Source organism: Rutilus rutilus (assembly GCF_951802725.1).
Source record: "Rutilus rutilus genome assembly, chromosome: 8".
NCBI classification, from domain to species: domain Eukaryota; kingdom Metazoa; phylum Chordata; class Actinopteri; order Cypriniformes; family Leuciscidae; genus Rutilus; species Rutilus rutilus.
The window spans coordinates 4,607,005-4,621,680 of record NC_140222.1 but is presented as its reverse complement, the minus strand read 5'-3'; the positions used below and the strand labels follow the sequence as shown (position 1 = coordinate 4,621,680).

General features: G+C 40.3%; 1 long non-coding RNA gene across 1 annotated transcript; it reads right to left on the bottom strand.

Annotated features, from left to right (window-relative positions):
• On the bottom strand, positions 1-2,026 carry LOC311295750. Its single transcript, XR_014628377.1, has 2 exons — positions 1,966-2,026; positions 1-1,144 (listed from the first exon to the last, which is right to left on the bottom strand). It is a non-coding gene; the product is annotated as an uncharacterized lncRNA (long non-coding RNA).
• Positions 2,027-14,676: the final 12,650 nt, after the last annotated feature.

The window sequence follows — 14,676 nt, the reverse complement described above, 5'->3', positions numbered from 1 at the left end:
TCATAATAAAGTATAATATTTATTTATACCATGAAGCAAAATTATATACAAGAATGAAACGTCTAGATGATGTTCTGTGATCTGAATCTCAGTAGAAACTGCTGGTCTTGAAGATGAACTTTATTCCCTGTGACAAATTTAGAAGATGTTTTTGTCCTGTCGCTCGTTGTGGCTGGTTAGGACAGATTTTGAAGAGATGTTATTGCCTGATGGTATTGTTGTGTCACGTTCGGTGAGGATGCGGCATTAGACCTGAAAGTGCTGGATCTGAAGATGATCTACTTGCTGTGATTGTATTTTTTGTGGCTGAGTAGAGAAGATATCTGAGTGAAGCTCTTCCCACATTCAGTGCAGTGATACGGTTTCTCTCCAGTGTGGATCCTCTCGTGTGTTTTCACATGTTCTGACCGACGGAATCTCTTGCCGCAGTGTGAACACTTGTAAGGTTTCTCTCCAGTGTGAGTCATCCAGTGTTGTTTCAAACGTATAGCGGTAATAAAACTCTTCCCACACTCAAAGCACTTATGAGCTTTTTCACCAGTATGTATTTTCTGATGAAGTCTTAAATCCGGCAGACGCGAAAATCTTTTTCCACACAAAGAACAGGGATGTGGTTTCTCCTGTGAATGAACTAACATGTGGCTCTTCAGGCCTGTAGCCCTCGAAAATCTTCTGCCACATTGATCACATTCGTACGGTTTCTCTCCAGTGTGGATGTTCATGTGTTCCTGAAGGTTTGATGATTGTCTAAAACTCTTCCCACACTGATCACATGTGAACGGTTTCTCTCCAGTGTGGACCCTTGTGTGAATCTCAAGACATTGTTTGTATTTAAAACTCTTTCCACACAAAGAACATGAATATGGTTTCTCATGTGAATGAACTCTCAGGTGGCTCTTTAGGGCTGAAGCACACAGAAATGTTTTACCACATTGATCACATTCATACAGTTTCTCACCAGTGTGGATGTTCATGTGTTCCTGAAGGGTTTCTTGTCGTGTGAAACTACTCAGACACTGATGGCAGATGAAATATTTCTTGTCTCTTATTTTCAAAGAAATACTTTCAGTCTGTGAGGGAGTTTCTTCTTCAGTTTTGACACGATGTTTCTCCTCTCCAATCTCCTCATTTTCCTCCATCAGGCCTAAAATGAAAATAAAAATCATAATTTTAATGCATTTTTATTAATTGATACCACAAATGAGGTATATTGAAGGCTTATGGGAATATTCTATCATTTATTTATGAACTGATGTGAGCGTTAGGAAAATAATAATTCCGTTAAAAAACATGGGAAGCGGCAGCGCGTTTCATTCATATGTTGACAGACATTATTGTTTGTATTTGCACTGTAAACTTTGGGGATTATAGTTATTCTGTGGTAATTTTGGGTCTCTGTGGTAAAAAAGAAAACGTTTGAGTTCAGACAGCCAGAATATACCTTTAAATATGATAAATCATCTCTATTTAAAAGATTATATTATTACATATCACATCTGACACAAACATACAAACTACAACAATATAACACCCATTTTTAGAGTTTGGTTTTTCAGATTCCTGTCATTGGCATTATATAACTGATTATGTCCATCATTACAATTATTGCCACATTAAAGACCAAGATAGCAATTAATGTTTGTATTTTCTATCCAATGAAATGTCCTCACAGATCAAAACTTACAAAAGTTTGAGATTATAGTACATTCAATAACACTACAATATCACTCTCTAAATGAAACATATAACAAAATCGTTCATGTTTGAATGATTTCAACATTTTCCTCAGATGTTCGTTTCGTGCTGAACTAAATCAGTCTACAGACGCCAGAAAAGACGCACATTTAGCGCTTTATCCGATGAAAACAGTTCAGAAATAACCCTGTAAATGTTGCTGAAACAAACTGTGTAAAGTGTATTTTATGGGTGTGTAAATACGCGAAATATCTGAACTGCAGAACTCACCTCAGAAGACACAACAAACGCGCCGAACGAGGAAGGAAACTACTGATGACGTCAGCGAGGTGATGACAAATAAACGCGCCAAATATTGCTAACAACTATTTATACAAAATAACATACACTAAAATAACGCTTAAAGTTCCTGTAAACAATAATTCAATCTCAGTCATGTGTAGGTTGAAAAATAATTTATTAGACAGTTCAAGGATTTATTTAAAGGTTTTGATTATCATTACATTTAAAACAGGGAAAGACCAATAGCAATCATAATAGTTAATGGCTTTCAGAGTTACCCAAAATTATGAATTGATTATTTCTTAACACAAGTAGAATCAGACAATAAAACGTTTCTGAGTGCCCAACTTGTGGAGCTATACGTATTGTAAAATTAAGAGTCATTATGAAAATACAAATATTATTTTTGTAGTATAAAAATAATGAGCTTAATTATAATGTAAACATTTACAAATGCTGTTTAAAAAAAGATTTAGTAATTGATTAAACTATTAATGAAGTCTGTATTCCTCCAGGAGGCGCTCAACATAATAACTGTAATAAAACATGGAGAGACTCTTGAACCTAAAAGTGAGAAACTTTATTGATAAAATCAAGCAAAATAGCAAATGTACAGACGGTCCAACAATCAAAGAACACACAATCTCTTACACCAGTATTTTCTGATATACAGATATAAAAACGCTTTGATGTCATTTGCTCAGCTTCTCTCCAGAGTGGATTTTCTTGTGTCGGTTTATCTGTGATTTGTGTGTGAAACTCTTCCCGCACTGATCACATGAGTGCGGTTTCTCTCCAGTGTGGATCCTCTGGTGCCGTTTTAAATGTTCAGCTGTAATAAAAGTCTTCCCACACTCAAAGCACATATGATTTCTTACACCAGTGTGTATTTTCTGATGAACTTTTAAACTCTGCAGACGTGAAAAACTCTTTCCACACAAAGAACATGAATGTGGTTTCTCCTGTGAATAAACTGTCAGGTGGTTATTCAGGTTTGAAGCCCTCAAAAATGTTTTACCACATTGATCACATTCGTGCAGTTTCTCTCCAGTGTGGATGATCATGTGAACCTTGAGATTCGGTTTGCATGAGGAACTCTTTCCACACTGACGGCAAGTGAAACATTTCTTGTCTTTTCTTTTCAGTAAAGAAATACTTTCAGTCTGTGAGCGAGTCTTTTCAGTCTATAAAAGAGATTTTGACTGATTTATGCAAAAAATCTGCCATTTTCAATTAGGGTTGCAAAATTCTGGGAATTTTCAAAGATGGAAACTTTCCATGGGAATTAATGGGAATTTAAGGGAATTAACAGGAATTTATGGGAATAAATGGGAATAAACTGGGAATTTTCAAAGTTGAATATTTCCAAAATTCCCCAGCTTAACTTCCCATGGAAATTTACCGGAAACTTTCCGGAAATTTACCGGAAATTTTCCGCCCCTTTGCAACCCTATTTTCAATATTGTTTAATTTTGGTGTTTTTAAAGTTTATTGCTAAAATAATAAATAGATAGATGAAAAATAAACATGTAAAATATAAGACCTTAAGATCATATTCAGTTTGGTCTCCTGATGTTGACAATCAATGTGAATGTTTATCAAATCTTGTTTCACTGACCATTTGATCAAAAAGAGCGTCCCCGATATTATTCATCGATTAAACTGTTTCTTTTCTGTTTCCGTAAATCTGATGAACTGCTTTATAACTTTAATGTTCTTCAGCCTCATTAAAGGCACAATATGTATGATTTTTTTATATGAAAATATCCAAAAACCACCAAAACAGTGTTTTATATTTTGTTGACTTGTGTATTAACATTATCCATAAATGGGACAGGGGACAATACTTAACAAATGCATTCACAACCTTGCCCCACTATGTTATTGAACTTTAATACATAAAGTAAAACATCCTTTCCATTCAACTTTTGGCCCACAACAATATCAATATATCAACACTATAGGTAAGCCACGTTAATGGTAGTGGAAAAAGCAATGCAAAATATATTTGTTGTTTTTGCACTAAAGTTTAGTTTATTGAGATATTTTGTGTTTTAAACTGCTAAAGACCTAAATGCAGAGTAATGCAGAGAGTTGAAATGTTTTGTTTTTCCTTTAAAATGTGATTAATGCATGGTGGCTAATGCAAAGCTATTTATTGTAATATAAGCAGCACGAGCTTGCTGTTGAATTGCATGTGCATTGAAATGTACTTTGCTAGTTTAAAACTTAAGTTGAGTTCATGTTATCAACACTATAGATGCCGTGCTGTGAAATAAACGGTCAGCCACGATCCCGAACCCCTCTGTGTCTGAGTCCCCGTTTTCTACCACCATCCACGAACATACATAACACAACGCAGTGGCAGTGGCGGCGCTAGAGACCAGTGAGCGCGTGGAGAGAGAAAGAAAGAGTGTTAGTTATACAGCTCAACACGGTTAGTATTATCGTTTAAATCTCTTGTTTTCTTGATTTACCACGAGTACCATGTTTTTAACATGCCTCAGAGACAACACTATTGTCAAGTGACTAACATAGCATAACCGGAAAGAGCTTTATTTGTAGTAACACTAATACAGCATTTTCTCCATCATACAATGTTTTAAAATATTTGTGACATTTGGCAACACAAGTCATCCAGCTTTTATTAATATGATACTCTAATATCGATCTAGCTTATAGCACTGTGCAACAAGTGTCTCATAGCAGCTACCGAGCGAACGCACAGAGTAACGACATTACATAAGTTTCAACATACTCAAAAGTGTTTAGTATGATTGTTTTAAGCATTAAAAAACAGCGCTGTTTCCCAACACATGCATGAACGAAAGGAGCGTTGTGTAGACTCTACCAGCCGTTTGTTGTAGTCCTTAAAAAGCAATTTCGTTAAAAGAAAATATCTCCCTTTGCTATAAACCTATGAAAGTATATTTTAAATATTTGATCTATTAGGTAAGAAATATACATGAATTGAATAGTTATCAAACACCTCTCAGTCTTCACTGTAATTTTCTCTGACTTTTTTCTTTGATTTGATTTTTTTACATTAATGCATCACAGAAGCGGGTTTATTAGGCTGTTGTCGCTTTAAGATCTGATGCATACAATGCAGATCTGGATCTGACAAGCATCCGATGTTGTCACAACTCTTTGCGTTCATTTAACACTTTTTAACTAATTTAATACTGTGCTTACGAGGATACTCGACAAAGTGAACATTTTGGCATACTTTTGTGTGTTTTTGTCCATTCAAGCTATCCTGGCTAACGTCAGACCTCTTCTCATTGAGACGTGGTCTGGGAACCACATGTTCATTTTCTCGTATTTGAGGCGTGGTTTACGAATGCCCAGAGCCGTTTATTGGGTGCTACGAATGTCTATCAAATGCGCCTGTACGTAGCTCATAGCCAGTCGTTTCAATTATACCAGATGACGTATGTAGAGCGACAGAAATTCGCCGAGGAAAGAAGACGATGGGTCAGAGATTTTTTTTCAAAATAAGCTTGCGTTCTAAACTACTTAGAACATTATCTAAGGCTGCATCGAAAGGTAACTTCGCGTCTGCTGCCATGTTGGATCCATAGATATAAACAAACTGCTTCGGTGTGTCGCATAGACGGCGTCATCGTCTTGCTGCTCCCTCCCCGTTCTGTGATTGGTCCCCTCGCTGAGGCGAAAATCTGGTCCATGGAATCCAGGCTGCCTAGCAGTGTGAATAAAATTGCGCTGTGCGCAAGGCAGCATAGGGAATCCCAGGCTACGTTCAAGCGTGAAAGAGAACGCAATGCGGCTGCGCGCTGTCTGGAACCCTGTTTGTAAAGAAAGACTATACTATACTAAACATGTGATACACACATGTGCATGTCTTTGAAGTTTACACAAATGATAACGCTTTCGAAAGTTGTTTTTAAAAAACCTATTTCAAACTTTGCATTCTCAGGCCACCAAAACGCCGCTGTCATATAAATGAGCGAAATAAAAGTTTTCTGTGTCATGTAAACGGCCCCTAATTTAATAACAAATTATTTTTAGATCGGAAATTAATCGAAAACTGGACAATGACTTTCTTCTAGAGCTGCTGTGCAGCCAAAACAATCTTTGTTGCATTATTTTCCTGTTATCACTGTAAAGCTCCTATGAAACAGTCTGTATTGTATAAAAAGTACTACCCACCAGTTGAGAAACACTGACGTAGGCTATACATCTACTGTTCGCCGTTCACTGTTGTTGTGCTGAAGCTCATTCCCTGTACCTTTTCCACACTCGTTTGACTCACAGCGTCATCAAGCTGCGCCTTTGTTTCGAATAAGCGACTTCTAGTGGCGAAACTTACACACTGTGCCTTTAATAAAGAATCAGGAATAAACACCAACCTCTTTGTTCTTCAGTGTGTTTCATTCTGCAGTGTTCTGGATCTCTCATGTTCTCACTGTCCTTCAATAAACTCTGTCTTTGCAGATTTCAGCTCTTCCTGATGGTTTGATGCTCGTCTTCACTTGTAGCTGATGGGAATATTCCAGCATTTATTGGTGAATTGCAGTGGGAGGAGCTTCACTGGAGGAGGAGCAGATCTGACAAAATCAAGAAGAAATCACTTATTGAGTTATTTTTTATATGCCAATTTACACATTTTAAGTATTTATATGCACCTATCTGTCTAATAAAGTAACTTTAAGTAAATTAATCTCAAAGTGTTGTAATTCACAAAATCTACCTCTTTTTATTTCTAAGAATTTCATCTACATACTTTTTTCCTACATTTATCTCATTTACATATTGGCAAATAATTATAGAAAATCAGTTAAAGTTACCAAAACATAAACCATGTAATAATAAAAAAAGTATATATATAATAAATTATTATATAAATATGCAAATTTGCAAGAAACTAATAACCCACCAGTTGAGTTTGACTTAACTACTTGTTTTTTTTTTTTTTTATATGGAACATGGTTAATGTTCCGTCACAGATTAATGAAATGAAATTAAACGTACCTATATAATGCAGATGTCACAATAGCTGATCGTGTCGTTCGCTCAAATCTGTTGACAATAAAATTAGCTTAATGTGTGAATTTACAGATCTGAACATGGGCGTCGGAACCATTGTGTCTGGGTGGGACAAGACCCACCCACTTTTTAAGACCAATGATATTATACCCACATTTACTTTTACCGTCTCTAATTCAGCGCATTTGTCTGTTTGCTTTTCAGAGCGCTGTCAGTCAAATCCATTCCACTTGAGGAATTCCCTAATAAATCAAACTCCATTTCCGCTGAATCGCTACATTATATTTCTCAACGAGCCGCAACTGACGAAAGTAACCGCCCGTTGTACCCTTCCAGTCAAATATTGCGTTGCAAACATCAATAACAGCTTTAAGTTGCCATTGCTGGCAAATGACCATGGTATTAGGGGGATAATCCACGGATAGCTGTGCATTTAATGCACGACGTGGAGGCAAAGAACCGCCCGACGTGAAGTGGACTTTAGTTTTGTTTAATTAAAATACATGAAATGGTATTTACTCCAGTAACATTTTCCTGGGGGAGGACCCACCCACTTTTTTTTTTCTTCCGACGCCCATGGATCTGCAGACATCAGCATAATGAATGAGGTGAAAACAGGATCTATTAACATGAAATAAAGAGGCTTTTCAGCTGCTCTGATAACAGAGCATCACAGTCCCGCCCACAGCCCGAGAGCGCTTAGGTGCCGGAAGTAAATTTACCATTCATTTCTTCCATTGACGTTTTGGAAAATCCGTATCTAAAGAGTTTTAGAGAATGTCTGAGGATAACCAGCTACGGCTGAACTCATAGGCATACAATTTCTGTGATTCCTTACAAGATGGCGGCGCGCAGCTGTGCAGCGGCTTCTCGAGCTCCCGGTTCAACTCAAGTTTTGCCAGCTTTGCTGGCTACAGTAATGAATACTGAGTGTAATGTTATGTGTGGAAGGAAGTTTTTGAGGTACAACCCACTTGAACTCTACAAGATTAATAGCAAGTATGAAGCAAGATTACCGCAGTACCTGAAGTCAGAGCTGGGCAGGAGGGGACTTCTGAGGACAACGGCATGGAAGTACAACATATGCCGGATCAGAGGCAAGAGGAAGCGGTGTGCTTGGAAAGAGAAGAGAGGCAAGCGAGCGGGCCTCCTGGCTAAGCTAAAGGCTAAAAATAACAGACTGGTAATTCCGTCCCTCTTTCTGGCCAATGTTCGGGCGCTGGACAATAAAATGGATTTATTAAGGCTGCGGATTAATATGTACAAGGAGATGAGGAACTGCTGTGTGCTTCTATTGACGGAAACATGGCTTAATGACAACATACCAGATTCGGCACTCCAGATTAGCGATATGCTACTCCACCGGGCCGACCGGAGTCGGTTGTCGGGAAAGACTCGAGGAGGTGGACTCTGCATGTATATCAACAAAGGTTGGTGCACAAATTGTTCCACTATTAGCACTTATTGCTCTGGAAATGTTGAATACATGTCCATCAAATGCCGGCCGTTTTATCTGCCGCGAGAGTTCACAGCGGTGTTCATTGTTGTTGTTTACATCCCCCCTAGCGCAAAAGCTAGCGAGGCGCTAGCAGAACTACATGAACACGTAGTCTCTCTCCAAAACAAGCACCCGGACGCATTTTATGTGATTGCTGGAGATTTTAACCATGCTAATATGACGGACATTTCACCAAGGTTTCATCAACATGTCACTTTTGCGACCCGAGGGAATAATACCCTCGATCGTGTGTATACAAATAGACGCGGAGCCTACAGAGCGGTCCCTCTTCCTAACCTCGGACTGTCTGATCATATTTCTCTTATGCTTGTCCCCTCCTACAGCCCCGCAGTGAAGAGAATGAAACCAACACAAAAGACAATCACAGTGTGGCCCAGTGATGCTGCCTCTATGCTGCAACACTGCTTTGGAAGCACTGACTGGCAGGTCTTCAGGGAGGCAGCGACAGATGCTGGAGGGGTGGATTTGGAGGAGTATGCATCCTCTGTCACCTGCTACATAAGTAAGTGTGTGGATGATGTTACTACCACCAAAACAATAACTATCCACCCAAACCAGAAGCCCTGGCTGACTGCTGAGGTCAGATCACTTCTGAGAGCACGAGACTCAGCATTCAGGAATGGCGATACGGAGGCACTTCGAGTAGCAAGGAGAAACCTGAGTACCGGCATTAAAAGAGCTAAGGCTGGTTATGCTCTTAGGATACAAGGTCATTTTTCTACCAATGACCCCCAGAGAATGTGGGCCGGCATTAAGAGCATCACTGATTATAAAAGAAGAGATGCTGAATGCCCCAGAGACCCATCTCTTCCTGATGCTCTCAACACATTCTATGCTCGTTTTGAGGCCTCTAACACCACTTCTAGCACCAGACTCACTGTACCACCTGGTGAGCAGCCACACAGTGTAACCACAGATGATGTCAGGAGGGTCCTTCAGAGAGTCAAACCACGGAAAGCTGCAGGCCCAGATAACATCCCAGGCAGGGTCCTGAAAGACTGTGCATATCAGCTCTCAGAGGTATTTACTGACATTTTTAATATCTCACTGTCAAAAGCAGTTGTACCATCGTGCTTCAAATCTGCAACTATTATTCCTGTCCCTAAGACTAACACAGTGTTATGTTTGAATGACTATCGCCCGATAGCACTCACCCCAATAGTGATGAAGTGCTTTGAGCGGCTGGTCATGACTCAAATCAGTGAGGAAATTGATGCCAGCACTGACCAGAATCAGTATGCTTATAGAAAGAACAGGTCCACTGCAGATGCTGTTTCATCAGTTGTACATCTGGCTCTCACCCACTTGGACAGCAAAGACACTTATGTGAGACTGCTTTTTATGGATTTTAGTTCGGCTTTTAATACAATTATTCCACAGACATTGATACACAAACTGGAAATTCTAGGATTGAGCTATTCACTGTGTAACTGGGTACTGGACTTTTTAACAAACAGAAAACAGTCTGTCAAAATCCATAACACATTTTCTTCCACCATTGCTCTCAACACCGGCTCGCCGCAGGGTTGTGTACTGAGTCCAATGTTGTACACACTGCTGACATATGACTGTTCCGCCAGACATCCAAGTAATCATGTTGTCAAATTTGCAGACGACACGGTTGTGATGGGACTCATCTCTCAGAATGACGAGGCAGCCTATAGATTGGAGGTGGAACAAATGGTGGCCTGGTGCAAGGATAACAATCTTTGCATCAACGTGGAAAAAACAAAAGAAATGATTGTGGACTTCAGGAAAACAAACAGGTACCACCCCCCACCCATCTTCATTGAGGGGGCTGAGGTGGAAGTTGTCTCCAGTTACAAATATCTAGGAGTACACATCAACGATGACTTCAAGTGGAAACCCAACTGTAGTAGCCTGGTAAAAAAGGCTCATCAAAGACTGTATTTTCTGAGGAAGCTCAAACAGGCTGGCTTAGGAACTACAGTTCTCACATCTTTTTATAGGTGTGTGGTGGAGAGCATCCTAACATCTTGTATCACAGTGTGGTATGGAAGCTGCACTGTTGCAGATAGGAAGGCCCTACAGCGTGTGGTTAAGACTGCTGAGAAAGTCATCGGGTGTAGTCTCCCGCTAATCGGAGACATACACAAAAACAGATGCAGGATTAGGGCTGTAAGTATCATGAAAGACTTCACCCACCCTGCCAATAGAATATTCGAACATCTCCCTTCAAGCAGGAGGCTGCGCAGTATCAGAACCAGAACATCAAGGTTCAAAAACAGCTTCTATCCAGAAGCCGTGAGACTTCTTAATAATGCCAACCCCAGAACTGGCAAACTGAACTTACTGCCCTAAAAACTACACTGCTATTTGTTTACCATGCTGCTAATTTTCTGGGTTTTAGTGTATATTTGGGTTTGCGTGATTTATTATTATCTGTATTTGTTTTTTTAACTTATATTATTGTATTTATTGATGAGTATTCTAGCTATTTATTGTGAGTGATTTTAACCGGACCTCAGTACCCAATTTCGTTTCAGATCATGTACCATGCTTTGGAATGACAATAAAAATCCTTAATCCTTAATCCTTAACATATTATTTAGAGTGAAAAAACGACGAGAAAATCCCCAAAAAGTCAAAGGTACAAGACTGTGTACATATTTTCATTTCCGAGCGAAGGAACTACTCATCCCATAAACCACCGCGCCTCACTGAAGTCGACTGAAGCCACAACCGCGAAAGAGCCTTTAGAGCGACTTTCAAATCTTACGACAGCCACGCGAACTTTTTCTTGTGCAGTTTATAGCAGTTTATAGCAGTTCTTTCAGTAGTAATCGTGTAAATAATAGTGTTTTTTATAGGTATTGTGTATTAAATTTTATATTTATCATCGTGTATTTTATATTGTGTGCGTGTGTGAAAAGCGGTTAACGGTTGTACCTGACTGCAATCACCGCTCAGTGGTCAACACGTCGTTTTTTTTTATGATATTCAGTCTTCACGGACTTTCGCGGGGTTTAACCAGACCACACGAGCTCCACCAATCAGATGCATCACTGTGGAATTGTGGGATTGTTCAGGATTGTGGGTAATGAAGTACTTCTCCAAGACATCGCGAATAAAAGGCATTTATCCCAAAACAAGGTTAGTGCCCCATGAACTTTTGGCGGTTATATGAGCATATACAATCGCTTAGTACAGCCGTAGCTGGTTTTAAGTCTACCATGTATAGTTACGTTTTTATGGCTTATATCCCAACTGTCAATGGAGAAATTGTATTGAATTTTTACTTCCGGAACCGGCTGTGGGCGGGACTGTGATGCTCTATAGTGATGAGCCATAGACTATCAATACTCATTCAACAAGCCATTCAGGATCAGCAGGTCATTAGGGATGGGTATTATTAATCGACGATCGATAATTGATCGTTAAGAATTTCGTCGATCACGTTTATTTGTTATCGATTAAACTAATGCAGGTTGCGTTGCGTAGTGTGAGTCTTGAAGCAATGGAATTCATTTTAGCGCGGAGGTACCTGTGCATCCCGGCAACGTCAGTCCCCTCAGAGCGGGTGTTTTCGGCGGCTGGACTGGCTGTCACCAGGTTGCGGTCGCATCTGATCCCAGATCATGTCAACATGCTTATCTTTCTCAACAGAAATTAGTAGACTGGTGCAGAAGTTCTATGGGAACTTCATGCGTTTTCTCAGGTCGGATAGCTATCTGATTTATCAAAACGATTCCATTTACACCTGGTCACATAAATGTGTTTTTGCAAAACGGATATAAATCCGATCTTGAATTCCCGCGCTATATGCATATTTAAATTGTTGCACGTCACCGAAAGCAACTGATATGAGCTGCATTTTATTGATCATAAGCGAACATTTCTAAATCAACAAGATATTGCGGCAACAGCCCTGGTAAGATCATTTCGGTTCTTTACTTTTAATGAAGATGATTGTGTGTTGATGAATGACTTTCACTTTGATTTGCGATAGTTTGCACGTTGGCTTGATGAATAGATGCTCATCTGTGGTGATGCGTGTTGAAGTAGCGTCGTCATATCTGGCTATAACATGACATATAGCCTATAACACGCTCTCACACGTTTATTTCTTAGCATTTTTGGGATAAGTCAAATTTACATATGTGGTTTCAACAACCAGATGCATTTACTCTTGTCCAGTTTCGTCTGGAATGCGTCTCAGATCTCCTCCTGAAGTGGTTTGAGCGATCGGGTTTAAATCCGTCTCGAATGCGTTTCGGAGGGCATTTACATTTGGTCTTTTCACGATCGCAGAAAAAGGATGAAGTGGCCATGGGTCTCTGTTTAAGAACGCCGGCTCGCAGCTGCAGGTTCCGCTGTTTATGGTGCGTTCACACCAAACGCGAATAGCGCGTCAGGCGCGAGTGATTTCAATGTTAAGTCAATGCAAAGACGCGTTTCGCGCGTAAAAAATTCCTGCGGCGCGAATGAGGCGTTTAGCGCGGCGCGGTAGACGCGAATACGCCTCATTCGCGCGTCAAGTTCACGCGAATAGCGCGAATTGAGCGTCTAGCGCGTTAACGGTGCGTTTCCACTACAGCGGCAAAAGTCCGCTCAGTGCCACTGGCAACGCTGTAACGTCTCCGCTTTGGGGTGTGTCTGTTCCGAGTGTGTTTAATATAAGTTTATTCAACACACGGACAGTAATCATGATCAGCGATGCACGCGATTACATTTAGAAATAGACAAGCTTTGTTTCCAAATGCCCCAAGCAAAGATCCTTTCAATTTTATAAACTTTTATAAACCCAGCCAATATAATCACAATGAACACATCCAAAATAAAATCTTTAACATATATATAACAACTGCAAAGCGTCTAATTTGTAAACAAAATGATTTACGCACTAAATCCAGCATAAAATCCGGCACAATTTGCATATTTTTAAACTCTCAAAACAGACGTCACATCCCGAACCTCACAGCAATTGGCTGCCGACCGCGTTTTTCGCTTGATATTTGCATAAAGTCGAGAACTGCCCAACCTTTTGACGCTCTCGGTCGCTCTCAACGCTTTCTCCGGTCCGCTGTCAATCCCAAAATGCACTGCGCGAGCGTGAAGCTCGACTTCCATAGGAATGAATTGAAAACGCTCGCTCCGCTCCGCTCGCAACGCGCCAGTGGAAACCCACCGTAAGCGCGTTATGCGCGAATGATTTTATTAGTGCTATTTGTGCATTCACGCGTTTGACGCGAATTCGCGTCTGCCGCCCGAGTTGAAAAATCTGAACTTCTGCGTCAATTCGCGCCGCGTTAACCAATCAGGAGCCTGCTTGCTGCTGTCACGTGGTGAACTGACAGTTTATAATGTTATTTTATGTTTGGCCTCAATAAATTATTTTGTAATATGACTAAAATGCACAACAAAGCAAATCTTTCACATAAAAACTCGATTTCAATATGAGAGATACTCATTTTTTATTGAATGCTATTTATTCCATATCTATTCTAGATTATATGAAACTTTATTAATCTAATGTAAAGACAACAAACACAATTTAGTGTATAAAAACTTTTAAAAAAAAATCACAGGACAGGTTTCACTTTTGGAGGCTGGCTCCATTTATTATCAAAACAAAAATAAATGACAGATTAGGTGCGGGCGAGGGTAAACCTCGCGCCGGGCTGTACAGCGCGGGCTCGTCATGCAGCGACCACTCGAGGCCGAGGCTTATACGGCCTACGCTGTCCTCGTCAGCGTCCTCACCGTTAGGTCCACCAAACCTACCTCCTGGAGCAAATTGTGAAACTCCTGAAACCCTCCGGAGGGTCTGGTGGACCCGAGTACAGCGACGATGTCCCCTACGCAGCTGTTTCTGCTCTCCAGAGCATATACGAGCGGTGACTCTCTCGATGATTAATGCTACTGCTAATGCTCGATAAACATCTAAAAAAGATGGCCGCCAACAGGTTTCGAAACTTTCGCCTCCGGATTTCGCCTCTGACGCGCGTGACGCGCGTAAATTTCATTTCAAACTTTTGATTTTACGCGCGTCAATTTCGCTCTTGACGCGCGAATTAACACAAAGTGGTCAAGCGTATAACTAGACGCGGCAGGCGCGAATTTGACGCGCTATTCGCGTTTGGTGTGAACCATAGACTGTAAAAAAATATGGACGTAGTGTCCGTGACGTCACCCGTAGGTTTCTGAAG